This window comes from Takifugu flavidus, chromosome 8 (genome assembly GCF_003711565.1).
Source record: "Takifugu flavidus isolate HTHZ2018 chromosome 8, ASM371156v2, whole genome shotgun sequence".
In the NCBI taxonomy this organism is placed as follows: Eukaryota; Metazoa; Chordata; class Actinopteri; order Tetraodontiformes; family Tetraodontidae; genus Takifugu; species Takifugu flavidus.
In genome coordinates, this window is record NC_079527.1 from 6,738,359 (window position 1) to 6,743,038 (window position 4,680).

At 44.7% G+C, this 4,680-nt stretch overlaps 1 long non-coding RNA gene across 1 annotated transcript; it reads right to left on the reverse strand.

The window, feature by feature from the left end:
• Nucleotides 1-808: 808 nt before the first annotated feature.
• Nucleotides 809-4,394, reverse strand: LOC130530095 (uncharacterized). The gene is made up of 2 exons (XR_008951736.1): nt 2,494-4,394; nt 809-2,390 (listed from the first exon to the last, which is right to left on the reverse strand). It is a non-coding gene; the product is annotated as an uncharacterized LOC130530095 (long non-coding RNA).
• Between the last annotated feature and the right edge of the window lie 286 nt (nt 4,395-4,680).

The window sequence follows — 4,680 nt, forward strand, 5'->3', positions numbered from 1 at the left end:
TCTTGTTTTCCTGAACTGGTGGAGGGGACATCTTGACTTGTGGAGCAGATTGATGTGAGGCCCAGAAGAGTAGAGCTGAGTTGGCGGGGGTCTCCTGATGCATGCTTAAGTGCCAGTGAGTGGACTGGCATCTATTATTTATCTCCCCTCCCCACCATTAAGCCCATAATGAGCTGCTTTAATTCACTGGGCAAACAGGCTTACAGGAGTCATGTATCAATAAATGTTAATTATCCTGGCTCCTGTCCGCGTCTCAGGGTGCACCAGCCCCCCCAGTCCTGGCCCCCGGTTGCTCCAGCATGGAATCCAATATGTTTGATGTCAATGCTGCACCCTGAGGAATGCGATGCGTGTTGCCCAGAAGATTAAGGCTGCCCTCCCAAGTTTGCGGGGAACATAAGGAACCAAGCGCCGGCTCATCTGGATTCTTCATCGTCACGGATATTGATCTGCCAATGGATCAGTGCCAAATTACCAACTTTTCACACTGAATCATGGTTCTGCTCATTTGCATCCCGCTGCATTAATCGGGCGTTTGACGGGAGGGGGGTGAATTATTAAAAGCAGAAAAGTCTTCATGAACACCCAGACTAGAGTCAATGCTTTTAAATAACTTTGGAAGGTTACTGAATAGTGGCACATTGCTCCTGGTTCTCCAGAAGCAGCATTCCAAGAGCTCTGGATTCCTTCAGAAGTATTCAGGATGCCAGTGCATGGAAAATAAATGTATTTACACTGTCATATATTCCCACTCAATATAAGCCTGCAAGTCAGATAAGCTTATAGCAAATACTCGACAACATCAAGATGGGTTTTAATGATAGATGATCCATTTATTATTCTACATTAGTGGCCTTTTTTATGGTGGCCAATCCTGTGTGAGGTTCCTCGACGTTGCCCTTGACCACATAGCGTCAGCGTGACAGCGATCTTCAATCATCCACCCGGGTGGAAGTTATATGTTCAGTCTGTAAAACAGCAGACAGAACAACAAGCTCACGAAAACCGATAAATCTGATGCCCGACGCGCTCCTGAGAGGATCCAACACTGATTTAAGGTCTGCAACTCGGGCGCCCACAGATCACGTCTTGTCCGCTCAGCTACGCAGGAGTCACTCTAACAATGCCTCCTGCGAGTTTATTTCTCCTTTTTTATTTCTCTCTCTCACATTCCCAAGCGAGCGTTATGTCATATCTGAAGCGGAGTGTGATATATCTGCGCCCACCTTGCTTCTGTCAAGTTGATTCGGTGAGGGCGGCTGGGAAAAAAGAAATCTTTCAAAGCATACAGAGAAGGAATAGCACCACCAAGAGTCAAGCATATCCTTTTAGAAGGCTCATCTTTAATCTCTTTCTCTTTCCTTCACACGCACATTTACGGTTTTCTTCAGACATGATTTGATTCGGCTGCCCTGGCTGATCCGGCGCTGCCCCCCCCCCCCCAGTTCAATCGCAGTTCAGTCCTCTGATCCCATCACCACTCGCTGACGCAAGACGTGATTAAGAGGCGGACCAGTGGCTGATGGGAGAAAGATGGGACAAAACCCCAGCATTAGGGGAAATTAGAAAGAAGCATTTGACTATTGGATTAAAGACACAGGTGTCGCAAACATGTGTCAGTGTTGGGTGTGACAGGGTCACTGATGTTATGCGTTGTCATGGGCGACCACTCAAGAACCGAATCAAACCAGTCTAAATGCAAATTGACGCACCAGAGAGATCAGTCAATTAGAAACAGACATGGGGATGTTTATTAATAATAATTATCATGTAAAAAGTGATGCATTTGTTCAGAATCAAACGTTCTGCGAAACCAAAGTGTAGAAAAATAGGTGTAAACGATGTTTGACTCACAGGGGTCAACATAAAGATACACATGCTATCGTGTGCACAGTTGTAAAAGTGCCCTTTCAGCTTCATCGCTTTCTGCTACTTTGGTCGTCCACCCACCTGTTGAAAGTGGGAATTTATCAAGTTTCTATTTGTTTGCTTTTTTAATACCTCGTTTCCTGCTTCGAGCCTACACCTCTGCTCTGACTGGACGGCCCTCTAACAACGAGGCTGCTCGGCCACACCCCTTTGTATCGACACTAGCCCCGCAAACTAACGTGTCACTTTTAGTTTTAAAACTATTTTGGACCACAAATCTCTGTATCCACTGATGGCAGAAAGATGAAAAGGTCCTGGAGGTACCAGAACCCAGTGTAGGGGAAACAGCACCCGCACACCTCTTTATCGTTTCAGCACAATATCAGGTGAAAAACGAGGGTGAGGAAGAAAAGATAGCATCTTAAATGTGTTTTTTTACTTAATGGTCGCTCACCCAGTACATTTGCCAACCCTTTCCTCAGCTTTCCTGTTGTGCCTGCGCCAAGGTTGCACGAGGAAACCTATTGAGCAGCAAAGAAGGGTGGCAAAACATGACAGTAAGAGGCTCCTTTATCATATATAGAGAGCCATTTTTGTAAGTGCAGGCTAATACATATATATTACCGATAATCTGGAGGTGCTTTCAGTCTGTCTGGCTGAATGTCGAATTTCAGTCTCCCGACCAAAAAACAGGTAATTTCAGGGACGACCTGTTGATGTTGCACTTTGCTCGCTCCGTTGATGCACGGCGTACGCTGGTGTGTGTGGGCGTGAGCTGAGGACGTAGACAAAGGTACGGGGTGAGACAAAATGTTCCCCTCCAGCCTTTGTAATTATCTGCCAATTTTCTCCCCGTCAGGTGCCTTTATCATCCCTTTCAGATCTCACCTAGGGGTCGCAGACTGTCATTCGGTGGCACCTCCATCTCTCAGCGTGCTCCGGATGAAATGTAGAAGTCCTCGCGCTGACCTCTGCCTGCCAGCTCCAGCTCCCCCCTCCGCTTATTTGTTTCCCTGTAACAGGAGCCGTTGGGAGATAAGAGTAATTATCAGTCGGCCATCTCTGCAGCTATTTATGCAGCCGCTGAAGAGGACGAGGCAGCGCTCGGCTGCTTTTTCTGAAACCGACTCAAGATGATAGATAGGCTCTTTTTTGTGTGTGTTTGTGTCCACAGACCCCCGTAGACAGTTTTCCTGCTGATTTGGGCAAAGGGCTTATGCTGAATAATGATTATTTTTGTATATTTTTTACTTTGTAAGGGACAGAGTTGCTTTGGTAGCCATGGCCAGAACAGACGCACCAGCTGGAAGCGTTGCTAAAACTTTTTTTGAGTTTTGCTTTTTTTAAGAAAAAAAGTTCCAATTTTTTCAAGTTCCATAATTTAATTTGAGTCTGATTTAAGAAAGAAAAGAAAAATTGAAATTAAATATTAGCAGGCAATGCAAAGATCTAAAACGCACAAGGATCTTTTCCACTCAGCTTCCACTCCCATCGCGGGTGTGGAGGATGGCGACATCCAGCCCTAATTGTCTGACGTCCCTCTTTTTTAAATGTCAAAGACATTTTCCTGTCCGCTGAGAGGGGCCGGCTGTAATTAGAAAATGTGTTCAAGCTCCAGAAAGTACGTCAGAACCGAGAAGCCGCTCTAGATTTTGAAGCCTCGCTTATTTACGTTTGTGAAGCATTGTGTCTATAATGGTCCTTAATTCTCATTCAGGACTTATCTGGTTAATTTAGCATCCTTAAATTCATGAACAACCTAACGTTGTAGCACCCCGAAGGGTCCTCTCGACTCAACAGGTCCTGGTTTTCGTTGCCAATTAGCTTGGCCTTGCTGACAAGTTTCAGCGGTCTGTTAGAAGAAATACTAATTATGTGTCATTGTTTATTGTTGACCTCAATACAATGTGACCTGAAAAGAACTGATTGTATGTGCTAGAGATAGAAGATAATCATCTTTCTTTGACTGGAAGGCAGATACAGAGATATTCATGGCTGTCGGGGGGTGAATGGAGCTCTTCTTTCTGAAATGCTAAAATAAAAAGCAACTTTGTGGCATGAAAATGCATAAACCTGTGTATCAGACCACGTTTTAGCCATTTTCAATGGATTATTGAGACCACCGGTTGTGTCAAAAATTGTGAAGAACATTAAACCATGGCTGCTGGAGTTCTGCAGAGAAACTACTGGATAATAAAATCTGCACATTTTTGGTCAAAGATACTCTTTTCTATGGTTAGATTCACTGTGTCGAGGGGCAGAACTACACACTGAACGGGTGTATGGGTCATCACAACAGGCAAACACACACACACATTCATTCACCCTCAGTGGAATTCAGTTTAAAGCCTCCAGCCCTGATGTGCATATTTGTAGCTGTTGCTCAGGATGGATGGACAGATGATTTGAAATAAAAAAGGAAAAGGTTAGTAATAATAGCATGGGCTCTAAGGGGCTGTTATTAGTATACCAAAGTGAGAGCCACGTCCACCTCCTACATGTCTAGAGTCAAGACAGCGTGACAGTCATCCAACTCTGTCAAGGCATTTGCTTATAATAATACCAATTATTCTGATTTTTCTAACTATTATTAAGCTGTTGTTGCTGTTAGGATATTTTTAAGTGGTTATCAGGAGGTTGCCCATTCAAATCCTAGGACAGCACAAAATTTGGGAGGTGGAAGGTGAAACCTCCTCTCCCCCAAATGCCGTCGTCACCCCTTGAGTAAGGAATGAGATGGCTTTGATAAAGAGAACATTCCGGCTCCACATGGCTGTTGTGCCATCACATGCCTGTTTTTACAGCAGGGAC